The sequence below is a fragment of the Anas platyrhynchos genome, chromosome 20 (genome assembly GCF_047663525.1).
Source record: "Anas platyrhynchos isolate ZD024472 breed Pekin duck chromosome 20, IASCAAS_PekinDuck_T2T, whole genome shotgun sequence".
Lineage (NCBI taxonomy): Eukaryota > Metazoa > Chordata > Aves > Anseriformes > Anatidae > Anas > Anas platyrhynchos.
Genome location: NC_092606.1, coordinates 9,267,451 through 9,284,320, shown reverse-complemented (window position 1 = coordinate 9,284,320; position 16,870 = coordinate 9,267,451). Strand labels below are relative to the sequence as shown.

The window sequence follows — 16,870 nt, the reverse complement described above, 5'->3', positions numbered from 1 at the left end:
AAAGAAGAGTCACAAATAAATATGAAAATCAAGGCTGTGAAGCGTCAGTAATGAAGTATAATTCTGTCAAGCAATCTCATCCAGTGATTCTCTTCACAAAACCTTCACTCACCAAATCCTTCCTTCTCCACACCTCTCTGAACTTCCATCTCCAAATAATTTTCGTGTATTTATTTGCCCTTCGCACATGAAATGTCACTGATTTGAATGTGAGTGACAAAGGGAAGGGAAGGGAAGGGAAGGGAAGGGAAGGGAAGGGAAGGGAAGGGAAGGGAAGGGAAGGGAAGGGAAGGGAAGGGAAGGGAAGGGAAGGGAAGGGAAGGGAAGGGAAGGGAAGGGAAGGGAAGGGAAGGGAAGGGAAGGGAAGGGAAGGGAAGGGAAGGGAAGGGAAGGGAAGGGAAGGGAAGGGAAGGGAAGGGAAGGGAAGGGAAGGGAAGGGGACTGTGGTGCAACCCTTACTCTGCCTCTGATTATTTTTGAATATTTTTACTTCTCTATTGCTTCATTATAGGGCTTTGGAAAAGTTGCCAGCTTGCATCTGTTCACCTTACCAGGGTACAATGTGAGGACAATGACAACTTCCTTCTGCAATGTACCACGTCGTCAGGAAGCTTGTACCAAGGACATTGGTACAAGCTGGACAACGCGCGTCTGGAGGCCCTCCTTGGCTGGACACCTCCCACACAGGGGCCTTGAAGTTCAGGGAACTGGATTCAAGGGCTCAGGCAGTCCACCATCACCTTACTTTCCTACAGAACACATATAAAATACAGATTATTATTATTATTTTTATTATAGTAGAAGTCTTAGCTATCCTATTTATATCAAGAATTAAAGGCAGCCATGGTAGGACCCTTATTTTTTGCTTGTACAAGAGAGACTTTGCCAGAAAAACCAACAGAGAGGTAAAATATTCAAAAATAATAAGCAGACTGCCAAAGAGCATGAAGAAGTGACAGCTACAGGGCAATCAGTCTTTCATACAAGTCTTTTGGGAGCTGGTGGCATTTTGTTCAGGGACAGAGATTGGTTTTTCTTCAGCACTTGTTTAAAAACTCCTTTTGCTATGCACTGCTAACATTAGCACAGTTGGCAGGTGGAGAAGAAGTGCCCTGAAAATAGCAAATTCTTGGAGTGTAGATTTTGTTAATTAGACCTTCTTCCTGCACACAGTCCCAGCTCTCCACAGCTCCCGTGGCAGAGAGGCGTAGTGAGCAACCAAGTGTTGGATGTTTTCAAGAGGAGAGCAGGCAACAGCTGCCTGACTTCAAGACACAGAAATGAACCTCCTCCAGAAAGACCTGCCTAATCCAAAGGCACACACAAAAAAAGCCTTTCACAGCCTCATGTGATGATCTGCCCAATCTTTGTGAGGGGTGTCCCCAGCAATACCATCCAGTTTCTGGGTCCTTTTCCTGATTTTGCCACCGAACCACGTTGCTTTAGTTCACTGAATTACATGCAGCCTTGTCTTTAGCATATAAATGTATGTTTTTCACATAAGCCAATACTGCTTGAGACCTCAGTTTGGACAAAGCAACTGTGGCTTGCACACCGAGCCCATCCATTTGCTCACAAGTCTTTATGGCACTCAGCGAACTGAAGAACGAAGCCTGCAGGCTTGGCTGCAGTCAGCTCAGCCAAATGGATCTACACTGGAGCTACTTGGCTAGGTTATTTTTCAAATGCAGAGAGACCTCTTCTGGGAACCTTACTTCAAAGGCACTGCCCTGCTCACCTCACCCCACACAAGACTTCATAGGAGGCAAGTTTTGTACGAGCCCCTCCATACATTTTCTATGCAGAAGTTGAAGCCTGGGTGGAATCAATAAAAACAAAAACCTCAACCCTTCCTCTCCAGACATGCCGAATATCAAAAAAGCGAGAGGTGTTTTGGGAAGGGCATGCCTGCTCATGCTTCATGCTGCTGAGGTTTAGCCAAGCTCTAATGTGCACCGAAACCCCTCAAATAGCTGCTGCATTTCGGGCTGCCTGAAGAAGGTGCTCACAACCTCCACCAGAGCCAGGATGTGGAGGGTCAGGCCCTGCAGAGCAGTCCCCCCACACCACATTAGCTCACTTGCTCTGTTGGAGCGGCTGCTTTCCCTTCAGAGCACTGAGTAACATCATGCCATGTCTGAAAAGTGGGATAAAAGCCAAAACACATCTCTCCCCGGCCCTCAGTAAAAATGATGACTTGTGCAACACATGCAAAGCTTTAACTTCAGGAACTTCAAGTCACCAAGCACCTGTTAATCAGCAGCACATCAGGCTCTGGGGATGGTGGAGATGTTAAAGGTTATCCTTCTCTCCTGCACATTATACTGGTGAGCACCATTACACACAACCAGGAGACAATTTTACATGTGGCAATGAATTTTTGATTCCCCAGATATTATTTTAGATCTGGAAACCCAGCTGTTGAATGCTGCTTTTCAGGTTAAACAAAACTTGCAGCCAACACTCCTTCTCACACTATTAATGAAGATAATCTTGCCCTGTCATTGACTTCTTTTTTCCAGAAATAGGAGAGGGTTTTTCAAATCCTTTCAGGTTTGCAAAACGTTATCTCACTGTATTCCTTTCATCTCTTGATGCTGAAAGATGTGTCTTTTTCTCTTATGGCTAGATATACTTCTATACATCAGCAGCAAACCATGAAAGGGAATCAAGTTTAAGGAAAGAAAAAAATAATAAAGAATTTGGAGTGTTAACATTTACTTGGGCTTGTCTGGACTTTGTCAGCATTGAATTCCAACACGGCTGACCAGACTGAATGAACATTACACAGAAGAGACACAATAACAAGCTTTCTGTATGAAGAAAGGCTGCTAGGCAGAGGAAGAGATCACATTCTTCCATATGGCATTGGTGGATAGGATAATAAGTTGGAGATCTGAAGAGCAGCCTGGAACAGAGGTAGGCTGGATGGGGAAAAAGCTTCCTGTACCAGAACTGGCAGTTGGGATACGCTGTGGGATATCAGAGTTTAAAGAACAAGGTGGGCAAACAGGACAGCGCTGAAGCTGATCCTTCCTAGAAGAAGATGGCCTGGAAAATCTCCTGGGGTCCCATTCACACTTTCTGGTTTCTAGAAAAAACACACAGATAAACTGCAAGCTACACTAAAAGGCAGCAGTTTGCCTGAGCAATTCTTCCTCCTGAACTGCAGTGAAGGCACAATTCATAGCCCGTTTTTTCATTTCCACAAATCTTAATTGTTCACATAATAATCGCAGAAGTATTTAATAATACAAAGCATATGGGCCAGATGTTCCACTGGTGTAAATCAATAGCACTCGAGAAGCTTCAGTGGTGCTGCACTGGCGTAATCATTTGAAGATCTGGTGCTGTGTTTTTAAGGTGGCTCTCAGGATTTTAGTACCTTCTTACTGCTGCCACTAAAACCAAGTCACAGTTTACTGCCTGTATACAAATAGCCACCCCCCACCAAACACTAAGATTCTAAGAAAAAAAAAACTAAAGCTAAAAATATACTGACTTCAGTTTGCTTAAAAACAATGCCTTGACCTCTGTTGGCTGTTGTCACAAATTTTAATGTGGCCACTTACTTTTCCACTTGATCTTAACCTAACTGACATAGAGACAGGCAGTGTTCCCTAACCAAATGCCCATCCGATGCCTTGTTTTAGTCTCATCAGCCAGTGTGCAAGCTCTGCTTTATTTGCTTCCCACCATAAGGAAAAAAAAAAAAAAGAAAAAAAAAAGGAAAAAGAAAAAGCTTTTAATTCACTTCCTCCTGGGAGTTTCTGTGATGCTCATTGATCTACTCCATGAGTACTTCACAAACACTAATGGATCTAGTGAGACTCTCCACTAATCTCTTTCTGCAACTTGGCACCAAACTGCTCACTTCTGATGCTGTCTCCTTTTACAGTTGTTTTTTCTTTGCTACCTGTTTCAGAGTCACCCCAGGCCTCATTAATTGTTCATCCTTTGTCCCTAGAAAATTTTCCTTTTAATCTTTCCAGTAACATGTTGGATACTGATGTGAAATAGACTTTAATTTGCAGTCTTTCACACTTGCAAAGATACTATTTGAACTGATTGTGGCGTTACCAGTTGCACATGGATACACGTAATTGAACTGAAAAGCTTTGCAAGACATGTATTCATTGGACTTCTGATCTCATTTGTTAGAGCGCCTTAGGGAACGGGCAATTTCCACTCCTCAATTTATGAAAACTGGTCATAGTTACTTAAATGGAATAAAATAAATCCTGGGGCATGTGTCCCTCCTGGAAACTGGGTTGACAATTGTGCCCAGAAGAGAATTAAACTGCTCAGTGCCAGGACGGTATCAAGCAAAAAAAAATATATAGCAGAAAGTCAAGGTAAAGTTTTTTGTGGAGGTTCCCAGGTTAATTTTCATTCTGCTAATGTGACTCCCTGGTTGAGCTTCTTGCAGTTTTCAATAAATTGTATGGAGACTATGCTAATGAGACTGTCTGCTGTTGTTGAAAATAACCTACCCTTGTGCTAATTATAACTCGGGCCAAGCATTGACCTACTCCACTTCCACAACCAGGGCTAGATTTTCAGCTTTCATCAACACCTGGGTTTTTGGAAGAGCTGCACACCAGCACAGCTGGGCTCTTTTGGCAGCACAGCGCAGGGAGAAGGAAATCCACTGACGACCTGACCCCAACTGTCTGCCCTTGAAATGCTGGTCCTGAAGCCTGGTCAAGAAATCTTTCCTTTCTTCCACGTAGCAAGCAACTTACTGTTTTTCCCCCTTCCCTTGACAGAAATTCCAGTATCTGTGAATTAAAGTGGTTGCCTCCAGACTCAAGCAACTGAAGTTGAGGTCCCCATTGCCCCTGGCTCCCTGTGGACCACAAGCTCATCTAGGTGTCCTGTTCCAGTACCCAGTACTGAGAGGGCTGGGGAACTGGGACTGTGCACCCACGTGGGACACTGCAATAAGAACTCAAACTGAGAACCCAACTGTCCTTCATGGCTGAGAGTACAAACATCCTTCAAGGACAGTCTCTGTTATCAGGTTACAAACAAACAAAGTTTGTTTGCTATTCCTGCCAGTCAGTGCCTGACCCCTGAAGACAAGAAGGTGACATCTCTGCTCCAAGTTGGCACAGCAGCAGAGCCACGTAGCCTCCTTCTCCTCCCCTAAAGAGATGAGGTGGTTTATCTACACCTGAAGAACTTGGTCTGAAAGCTGGCCAGGGCCTTGTGTGCTATAGTTCTGCCCTCTCTTTCTGTTGGTTTGTTCTTCTCATGCAAGCACCCCATTTCTATCTAAAATGCCCAGCACGAAACTCACAGTGTGACCTTCTGGAGTGCTGAGAATCTGGTCCTTGCTATCACATAGCAGTTTCCACAGCTATTAAAGTGCTACTGCACGAGAACACTAGTGTGGATTTATGAGATTATCCTAAATCCAAGCTGCACATTTCTTAATTATCAGTATTCTTCCCCTGGACGAGAAACATTTGCATAATTTCCCAGCAGTAGAAAGCAGCAAAATCAAAACAATACAAAGATGCACCAATTCATTGCTAAACTGCATGTACATTTGCTGGCATTGTTCATTTTCTTGCATATCTAATAGAGGCACCAAGGAAGAGCAGATCGTCAGTTTGGCTTACACAGAACCCCGCCGACTAGCAATAGCTGAAGTGCTGGCCCCTCTTTAGTATGTTTATTCCATGAGTTTTTCATGGAGCCCAGATAGTTTTGGCACAGTATCCCAATTCAGACGGTGATCCTGCAAATATTTAAGCAGTGAATATTGTTGCTGCTACAGGCAGAGTTGTTGGCACCAGTGAGACAGCTCACAGCAGTGGAGTGAGCCAGGGGATAGAGAATTTTTTAATCTAAGGTCTTACAGAGCAAATACATTTACCATTTGTTTTTTAATGATACAAGAATGCATATCACAGTCAGCACATTCCCCAAGCACAAACAAGGGAAAAGTGCTAGTGACAGGCTCCTGAGTTTAATAGAAGAGGAAACAAGCGATGGGATTTGCACCAGGACTCAGATGACTTCATCTTGGGTTTAATCCTCCACCAGACGTGTACTGTAGCGTCCTGGGGTGCACACACATCCTGCTCTTCCAGGGAGCTCCCTGGGAGGTGGGTGGCGGTGAACAGCCTGTACTGTTCTCAGCTACGCTACCTGGAGACAGAAGATCTCCAGCCATGACTTCAAGGGTCCTCCTTCTGATGGCCATGTTTACAAATGGGAATTAGGAACCTAAAACACTTAAGTGCTTTAATCCAGCATCATTTCATTGCTTCCTATTAAATGACTATGGCTGTAAACCACTTTTTAATCACTCTTCAGCCGGTCCAGCTGCCCTTGTGAAAAATAAAGACTTTTTTTGACCCTGTCTTGTCTATGTTTGTGAATGTTCACATAGTTGCCATCCTGGCACCATATAACTCAAAACACCATTTCCCCAGTGATGTATTGTGAACGGAGACCATTCTCAACGCTGTACTATATCAGGAGAATGACAGGTTCTTGTGGTGTACATCAGCAGGAAGATGACACTCAGCTTTTGTGGTTTAAGGGCTCCCAGATATATCACGGGAAGTACTGTCTTATCTCAGGAGCCTGAGGGCAGGCATGAGGTGTTTTTGTCAAAATAAAACAGAAAATGTGGGTGGATTTTGCATCTGACTGTCCCAGGATGACAACTATGGACAGGGGACCATAGGAACATCTTCTTATGGTAGGTAGGGATTGTGTTTCCTCTTCACTTCATTTCAGCCCCAAAGCGTGTTCCTAAAGCTATCCTTGCAGGATTTAACCTTTTGCTTAATTTTTACCATATGCATGAATCCCATGGACTTTTAGTGGATTTGCATGTGTTTAATTTTAAGCATGTTTGTTGCCACAATGCTTAAGGATGGTAATCTGGATTTTATAACGCTGAGCTTAGTTCTGTACACTCAGAAGAAAATGAAATAGGGAAATAATTCAGTAAAGAGCAGCAAAGAGGAAAGACTGATTTGTGAAGAAAGGACAAGTGGTCACTACCTGATATTTTTCATATCCCACTGATATCAGAGGAGCTAACTGCAGCACACATTAAACATGACAGAGGTGTAGAGTTGTAGAAGCTCCATCAGTCCTTTAAGAGTAAGTGAAAGCACAGCTTGTGATGAAGTGCACAGGAGGAGCTGCAAGATGACATGCACCTTTGTAAGGTCCTGAAGTGGATGTGAGACAGAGATGACCCCAGTGAGATGTCCTGGGTTTACACACAAAAAAATGTAGATTTCTAAGAGGACCTGATGAAGGCATTGTAGGTTTACCCCGTATCCTTAAAGGCAGATTTCCTGTTTTAGAGCATCATGATGAGTGGAGTAGGTATGGCAGAGTTATAATTTTCCCAAGCTGGAACAGGAGTCCTGGCCAGAGCTGGAAGTCCTCATTCCTAATTTCATCATTCAACTACTAGGTCAGGCTTTCTTCCATAGATTTAAAGCCTGACACAGGCTCCCATGCTGTGCTACATACAATACGATCAGTACATTCAACAGGTTGCTATAAATTAAGTACCAATAATAAATTCACAGGCAACACTATCTTTTTTCAGCAAAGTATACTTCCTTAAAATACACCAGCAGCATCAAATGTAACTAGATTTAATTTCATGCTGAAGAGTCTGTGAATATTCATTTTAAAATAGTCACCAAGAGCCTAATTTTAATTTGTGTGATGTTTCTGCTAATACCAATGCCTACTTAAAATATCCGTTAAAAAGCCTTAAGAATATTAACAGGGAATTCTTACAGAAATGCACTAGAGTTTTATGTTTTGAATTACCATTACAGGCTTTTTGGTTTAACTCACGTTAAACAGATTTCATTATTAACAAGAATGTGTGCAAATTAAAACAAGCCCATTAGAATCTAAAATTCCATGCTAAAAAGATTAGGGACATTTGAGTTATTCTTTTCTGAAGGAATAAATGTAATAAAGAGTGATAGGGAGTAAAAACCAATATTACAAATGCACACAAAATCAACAGTGGTTAGACAATGGTGAGGAGCTGTTGATGTATTTCAGAATAACCTGATCTACACAAGGAATCATCTTGCTCACAATTTTGTTCCCTACAACACTGACACTGCATTTATGAAGCCTTTGTCACAGACCTGCAACTGCCTGTGGGGTGCTACCACTTCTGGGATGTCCCCGCAGGCACCAGCTCCGGATGTCCCCACAGGCACCAGTTCTGTTTAGCAGGCCTGGAGGCCTCAGAAACACTGGCCAAAGGCCATGGTGGGTCTCACTTCATCCTCCCCTCTGCTCTGTACTTGCCTGAAACCTGGCTGCTGAGGATGGAAGTGAAGGTGTAGATGTGAGCCTTTACCATGATCCAGCACAAGGCTGGCTCTGTGACAGGATATGTACAGGGCTTGTCTTGGTGCTCACGTCTGGGTTTCACCCTGCACGACAGAAATCAGACTGCTCAGCAGCTTGTCAGAGCCAGGCTCTCCGTGTGCACCTCACAGCCTCGGGCTGGGCCTCTGGAAGGACATCTTTGCTCCAGCACTGAAGTACAGACAGGGTGAAGTGCACGCTAAGGTTTAAGGGGCAGTTAAGTGACTTCACAGAGAAGTGAGGCCCTAGAAAATGTACTTTTACTTCATCTGCCTTCAGAGGCTTTGGCTCCCAGCTCTTCTATTGATCTCCTCTTCTAAATAACCCTCAGTTCAATACAGTCATCAATGAAAAGTCTGCTGCTCTAATAAATCACATGAATATTTACACTGCCTTGTGTAAAATACATCTTTTGACATATTGGGTGCTTTATGTCCCTGTTCCCTGTCTCGTTATTTCTGTCTTTCTCTTTACCTATTACTGGGGTGGCAGGGGGGACACTGACCCTTTCCTCGGCTCCAGTGAGCTGCAGTGAATTATCTGTGTTAAAACTCTCTTCTGTCAAGCTGCCAAATCTTTTGCATTAATCCTGAAAATTACAATTAATGAGTGCTAAGAGGATCTTTCCACCTTTGTGTATGGCTCTATTCAGTTGTAATGATCCCTGCTTCTCTGCCAGCATCTGGAAGCCTCTTGTGGTCATGGCTTTTGGCTCTCAGGCAGGGCAATATACTTGCAGGAGGCTGTTTGGCTGGTGGCAGCAGGGCTTCTGCCTTTTCTTGATTGATATCCTGTCCTCAAAGATGGTCTTCACTGATGACTGGGGAGATTTATGTTAATGGGAGCCCATGACCACCAGAGCGTGGAATGTTCCCCCTGTGCAAAACATCACATCGTCATTTCAGGCATTTTGAAGTCATTATTGCTGTGATCTGACACGAGGTGAAGCACAGGGCTGGGAATCGGGTTGTCACAGGTCTACAGCCCCACTTTGACAAGGACTTGAAATAGCCTTGGGCTCTGGGATTCAATTTCCCAAACTTTTAATGTGTCTACCAAGATTCAGTTCTGTGGGGACTACCAACTAAGTAAAAATACAGTATTTTTAGTTATTAAGAACCAGAATTCAGAATCTCATTGACATGAAAATAAATCACCTTTAAGTATAAACTAGAGATCCCTGTATCAGGCATGAATCAGTTCATCCCCTGCCTGTGCATACTGAGCCACTTCCAATTTCTAAGATTTGGAAGGGATATGTTAATTTTTCTTTAAGCACAGACTGGTTGCCATTTTCTCATGACAATCCTGCTCCCACTTTGAGCTGCTGAGCAGCTCCAGGAAGGGTTTCTGTTGTTGTTGTTGTTGCTGCTGTTTTGTTTTAGTTTTCTTTTGTTTTCTCTACATGAGCAGCAAGAAGCTTGATGGGCGTGCAACCTACAGTAAGCAGTAACTAAGTTATGTTACCATGGGCAGTCACTGACTCTGTTTAATTCAGCACTCAGACAGAAGCTAAAGCATCTCCTCCAACTCAATCGGTTGCTAAGTCTTGTGCTCCTACTTTCACAAACCTCTTCATTGACATTTCCTCTTCAGGACTATTTATCTGACACACACAATCCTTTTTTATTTTTTTTCCTCTGCGTTCACTTGACTCTAGTCTGAGTTTATACAAGCCACTTCACCATGAATAGAGCATTTGTGCATTTCCAGTTTTTCTGTCCCAGAAATAACCCTGCAGAAATCACTAGAATTACAGTAAGGGAAAAAAGCAAGGGATGTCACTAGAGGAACAAGCCTTCTTTCTTTATTTCCTTAGAGAGGAAATGTTAGATAACTGCTTCCCTGAATTAATAATTTCCACTCTCTTCAGTGGAGTTATTTCCCATTTGAACCAGTAATGAATTTAACCTGCAATTCCTATGTTTAATCTATAAATTCAGCTAGTAGTAGCTCCATGAAGTAAAGCACTTTCTCACTTTTAAATGTCAGAGGATGCAAACAGAATGAGAAGGTTAGAGTAGCCCAAGTATGTACTACCCCGAGCAGACACCTCTCTGGAATTAACCCTATCTGCACAGGCAGGTACCTACAGATGGACAGGGATCTGTGTGGGACAGGGTTAACAGGATTAGCCAGGCAATCGGCAATGCAGAGTTCGTCAGGAGTGCATGTCCTCATACTATGCATTCGCACAATTTCAAGCACTTAATGGACTTCTCATCTCAGCTGGGGACTAGAGCTGCTGCTGTCACATAAAACTGTAACGATTTCAAGGCAAAGGGAGACATTTCACAGCAGTTATTGCTGACATTAGAAATGTCAGGTATGTCCATACACCACACGCAGTGCTGCGCACAGCCCCCTGACGGCTCTGCTACCAAAAGCCCTGCAGCAGTGCTGGCCCAGTGCTCTGCCCGAGTACAACAGTGCTCAGCTGTGCCTGCACCACCACACCACTGCCCAGAACAGCTTCGATTTAGATTGGCCATGTCCTGCTGTGTCTTGCCTGATGCCAGACCCACCTGGCCCTATTTTATCCCAAATCTTGTACAGGTAAGGTAGGCTTTGGTAAGAAGATGTCCATTGTCAGGCCAGTGAACCTTCCTGTTTGAACCATGAGTGATGCCTTCAGAGCTCCCAGTTTACCTGAAGCAGAGGTTTTTGTTGGCATTTGGCATCAGTGAGATCCCATTAGTAACGTCATCTGTTGGGGTCACCAATGCATGCTAGAAGATCTGAACAGTTATAGAGAAGCGTGGGAATAGCAGTACTCTAAGGGATTTGCTTTCCAAAGACTTAATACCAGGTCTGCATGGAAAATGGGTGGGGTGGTGTACAAACAAACCATGTGGGTTTGGGGAAGAGGCAGGAAAGAGAGCAGCAGTATCTTACCTGTACAAAGGTAGTGGGGCTCGTCTCATAGAAATCCTGCCACTGTAAGATGTGTTTTGTGCAACTTCATTTCAGTGACACTGCCTTTCTTGGGTGGAGATCTCAGGTGTGCAGTGGCTTTGTTGAGCACTGTAGGCCAGATGAGAAGGAGAGGCAGAAAACACAACATCCATTTGAAGCTGTTGCACCCTTGGAAGAGGTTCAGGATTTGGCAGCAGCTTGTGAATGCAAGAAGTGGTACAGCTATGGGATACAGTGAGACCACAAGGTGGGTGACGGGTTTAACACATTCCTTGATGCAAGAGATCCCCTCAACCCTCATCACTGTTGCCTAGTATCAGGAGGATAACAGTGCTGTCTGTAAGATCACCCCCTAGCTCCTGGCACTAACTGCTTGGGTTGGTGATAATTCTTCCTCTGACACGGCAAAATTGACTCCTTCCTTTGAACACACTGGAAAGGTACTTGTGGATGGAGATGATGCTGGGATAGTGGTGCTAATAAAATCAGCAGAGAAGCAGCATTTAGCAGCTAGGAAGGCAAAGAAGCATTTTTTTCAGGAACACACAGGCTCCTGCTTTGATGTTGCATTCAAGCCAAAGCAAGGGCATGTTTTAAATTCCCAATAATTCAAGTTTCTTTTTAAGTTCCCAAGCCTGGCTGAGCTCTTAAAGACAAGAGAAGATCTTGCTCCTGGGGTTGGCTTTCCCAGGCAATCACAGCTCTGCTCAGAATACTATTTAAATACCAATTATTGTAATTCTCGGCAGAAATATTACAGGCATTCAGATTTTTTTTTCTTAACAGCCAAAGGGAGACATTTCCAGCATCTATCAAACCTCTTTTATTTTAATCCACATTAAAATTTCTTTCCAGAAGGACTGGGCAATAGAGCATAATTTATCATTACAGTTCAAAGATTTGTCATGGCAGAGCCTGCTGCCTCATGCCAAGCCAACCTGTCTGGTGTAACCTTTTGGGGACAAAGAGGGCTGGCTGGAGAGCAAAGGGTATTGAGGCTAACAAGTCACAGAGATTAGATAGGTGGGAAGCAGCAGAAGCAGTACCTCATGCTTCCTTGCAGGGAGCAAATACCCCCTCTCCTGCACAGTGGAGAACATTCCCAAATCTTTCTCTGATTTTGTCCTGGAAGCCAGCAGGCAGGGCACAGCTTGAGACACAGCTGGCAGCCAGCACGAAGCTGCACCAGTAAAAAAATCCTGTGTGACAGCAGAGCACTGCTTGCTGATGGTCACCCTTCCTGCAGGCCTTGGCAGCCCTCCTGCTCACCCTGACCGAGAGGAGAACAGAATTAGTTGGTACCTTTGCTATTCAGACGTGGGATCTCAACAGACATCTTCAGGAGGGTGATTAGGTCTCCTGCTGCCAAGAGCCATCATGCTGCACGACAGGACTGCTCCAAAGCTGTCATTTTTATTTCCTTTAATGGTTGCTGTCAAATCAGGGTAATTGCAATGAATGTCCTGGCATGAACATCAAGTCAGGGGTTCTGCAACAAAAGTTTTAGTTCCCTTATTAATGGCTGGTGCTAGGAAAAAGAGAAAGTAGATGCTAGAGAAGAGCTGCCATGTTACAGATACCCACTTGTGGCTCGCTGCTCAGTCCAGGTGACGCCTTGCTAATGGGGCAGGACAGAACAGCTGGGGGGCAGTAAAGGGGTCTCCTTGGTTCCTTGTACACAGGCCTGAGGAGCTGCTGGCTTCCCACCCCAGCACGACCCAGGTGTCCTAAGAAAACAGGGTTTGTGACATTGAGCCTTGCACCTAGCCTGCTTTCACTGCCTCTTCTCCCAAAGAGTTTGAGCCAGGCACCTGATTTCAACCATAGCTGGCAGGGAGGCAGGGCTTAAATAAAAAGCTCCTGCAGGTTTGGGGGGAGCAGGGTGATGGTGAGACCCCTACGTTTCAGCCCTGCAAGGGAAAGCAGCAGTCTGAGGGACCCGGTGGGGATGCCCAGTGTGTCAGTGGGACAGGGAGCGTGTAGAGCTGGGAGTGGGGCTGAGCATGGGAAGCACTGGTCTTAGAGGGAGGGAAAGGGCTTCCAGACACTTTACTATCATCCTGGGTAATCACAGATATATTGGGGAGAGCAGGGGACACAAATCACTTGCTAATGCAACAACTTGCTATACTAACAGTGGTCAAAAATTGGTAAACGATAGTCCTGCTCCTGTGGGGCCTGAAACCCCATGGGCAACCCCCCCCAGTGCCAGGGAGCTGATGCCCACACCCCCAGCGCATCCCAAGACAGCAGAATCTATAGCTCAAGTTAAGCTAAAAGCTGTCTCCTTTCCTTCTTCTTCTTTCTTCAGCTGCACCCATTGTAAACCGAGCACAGCTGTGGTTCTGGCCCTCAGACTGTATAGGAGCTATAGCAAAGTGTTTAATGTATTCTTAGCTTTTAAAATACTATTCATCAGCTGCAATCAAAGGAGAGAGCCAGCATCATGTTGCCAGCCAAATTAATCACAGCTCCCCCATTCCCCCCTTCACACACAGTCACGTTGTGTGCAGCAGTGGTGGTCTCGAGACCACAGTTTAGCAGACACTGGAAAAGGCCAAGGTGGTAAATGTAAATCCTGGCTGCTCTTAATCATGTTCGTAATGACCATATCATCAATCATAGGCCTTCTCAAGTGCTCAGCAACCACAGCCCAAGGGTATATTTTTCAAAGAATCCAATTCAGTGAGGTCTCTCAAAAAGCTGGGTCACCATTATTCCCACTCACGCAGGAGGAGGATTGCTTTTGACTGTCTGGCACTGACGGTGCAAGTAAACTCAGTATCTCCCCCAAAAGTCTTCATGCAAAGATTAAAGTCAGTCAAATTTATGCAACGCAAAATTTCAATGAGCTTTAGAAGAAAACAAACTGAAGAAAAACAAAAGATGCCAATTGAACAAATTAGGAGAAACTGCATTTCTGTCATTTTACTGCTCTCAGAATTTCTCACTGGAGACATGGTCAAAACACTTTAAAAAAATCAGGCTTTCAGACTTCCTAAAAATGTTGGAATGTTGAGAAATAATGAGTATTTTAGTGGTTACAGATTACTCCTACAGACCTCTGAAGGACTCAAGACCTGGCTGGACACAGAACATGGAGATCCTTATGTGAAACAAGTCACACACAATTAATACACAGGTGATAAACATCCTGAATTCTCAGAAGGGTTACAAAACAAGCCACATGCAAGCCACCAAACCTGCTCGTTTCCCACCTGAGTGACAAAGCATTCGGCACAGCAACAACATTGTGCCCTAGAGCAAAGCCAATCGCAAAGCCCATCCATGAAAATATTAAAGACATTCGGTGCTTTTTCTCAATTCCAGTTGTGCCGTGTTATAATAACGATTACATTTCACACCCAAGACAGAACTGAATCAGACCTGTTTGATTCCACTGGAAGAGCTGATGGAAGCTTTAACACTTTGAGGAGAGTTCAAGACGATTTTACGGAAGTGTGCCTTGGGGAAATTGAAATGTCAAGCATAATTTGGCACTTGAAACATGAAGGAGAGAGGCTTTTCATTTGTTTTCATCTGCATATTCCCCTCCTCTGAACTGTACATGCTCCATTTCCCGCTCTTTCTGTAGCTTTCATTAGGCAATGCTGAAATCTGCTGGATTTGAGGAATCTCCAAGGATAAACAAGTATCTGGCATTAACCTGCTCTGTAAAAGTCAATTTGACATGTCTCACTATTCTTCCCTTCTTGTTAGGCAAACTAGTCCAAAACAAGCTTCTGCCCTGATCTCTCTCTTTTCCCATACATTCATCTGATTCTTCATGTAAGACTAGAGGATTACCACTCACTACTCTAATTCTAAATAGCTGTGGGTTCACTTGGAAAAAAAAAATAGGCTTTTGATCTAGGTTTCAATCTCAGCCCTGGTCTCTGGGGCCAGAGGGACTCAATCCTGCAGAAGTGCTGCTCCAGCTGGGTCTCAGCGGACGTCTGCCTCCTGCCAAAGTGCTTAAATCCACAAACAGGTCCCCCAGCAGGACAGCACGGGGCAGGCAGAAAGACCAGGAAATTCACGTGTTTGCCCTCCTACTAAAATAGAAGTGCTCTCATAGCTGTCAGCATGAGAAGTAACAAAACCAGTTGGCAAGCAGGCCTCTGCTAGGTGCAGATCCTGGGAATGCTGATAATGTGTTCTTGGGAGATAAATTTTTAATTCTCCCCATCATCTAAGCAATTTCTGGTGAGACAGAGCACAGATCCCCACTGTACTCTGAATTCTTCCCACAGGGATTTTCCATGAGGCAATGCCTATTTGATATATGTGGAATTTCTTGTGGCAGCTGAGCAGTTTTGACTAAGATTCACTTGAAAAAAAAGTCAAAAGAACTTTCAATAACATAAAAACATGTTGATTTCTGATGCCATAGTGACTTCTCATTGCCTGGTCATTTTAAACTAAAAGAAGAAATGCAGAGTCACACAAATATGAAACATTTCAACATTGTAAAGGATTTCAATCCACCTGAACCATGGTTTTAGTTTACAAGGTTTTGGACTATCATTTTTCAGGAAATTGTTTAAAATATTCCAACATCTTATCATGAGGACAAAAGGGGCTTTTCAGAATTGTATACAAACTAAAAAAGAATTTAAAAAAATACAATTGCTAAAAGCTTCGAAAGTAACCTAAAGTAACCAATACCATATCCATCTTTGACAAGGAACTGGAAAGTACAGCACATTTAGTGTGAAACTCTGGCCGAGTTTCGCCTAGAAACAGAGGCAGTAAAATCAGCAAAATTCTCCTTTCTGCTCAACAGGGTAATTTTAAGCAGTGTCACACAAACGTCCCCTTGAAAAGTCCCTTGAGAGGCCCTTCTCCTCTGTGGGTGCTTTCTCAATCAAATGCTTGGTGGCTTTGTGTGGCCCAGCTACCAGAGTGAATTGTTTCCCTGTCGCTGGATGTGGAGGCCTTACACTGCTGCCTAATTTCTGTCAGAGAAAGTGGACTGGATTTGAACCAAAATCCACTGATTTTGCACCACTGCTTCACACTAGCCCTGCCACCAGAATGAACACACAGCAAACGAAACTGTGCTACTGTGGTCCTCTCCTGGCTGGGGACGAGACAGGGCCGTCCCGCTGCCATCCTGCAGGCCCCTGCTAGGCCAGGATTGCTCAGGGTGGTGTGTGCCAGGCTGAAACCCCAAACCCGGACTTCACACCTCGTCCTGCCACAGCCTGCCTCAGGCAGCCCACTTCAGAAGCAGCTCAGAGAAACCCTGAGCATTGCTCAAGTCCTGCCGAGGCTGATGTTTCTGGAAATCAGCAGCATGCGGAGCCAGCGGCAATGACTTAGCATGGACCCCTGGCGGGTTTGAGAAATGCCTGTGAGAAGCCATCTGCGGGACAGAGAGACATGGAAGGATTTGAGGCCCCTGCACTGCTTCACCTGACACCAGCTGCCCTGTCGTGGTTTCCTGCCTGGTGGGGAAAAGTGTTTCTCTCGGCGAGGCAGCAGGTTGTTTTACACAAGAAAAAAGTCTTTGGGGTATCGTTGGCAGGCACAGCCCTGGATGCAGCACTTCATGGCTGTCTTGTGAAAGGTA

The 16,870-nt window shown here is 44.5% G+C and overlaps 1 long non-coding RNA gene across 4 annotated transcripts in view; it reads right to left on the bottom strand.

Annotated features, from left to right (window-relative positions):
- Positions 1-16,870, bottom strand: part of LOC106016501 (uncharacterized) — a 331,834-nt gene that overhangs the window by 11,736 nt on the left and 303,228 nt on the right. For 3 of the 4 annotated variants that reach the window (XR_011804222.1, XR_011804223.1, XR_011804224.1), the window contains 3 exons: positions 12,598-12,784; positions 11,275-11,403; positions 552-749 (listed from right to left, as the gene is read on the bottom strand). This is a non-coding gene — a long non-coding RNA (uncharacterized lncRNA). The remainder of the gene's footprint in view (positions 1-551; positions 750-11,274; positions 11,404-12,597; positions 12,785-16,870) is intronic. The other variant, XR_011804225.1, reaches the window with a different exon arrangement.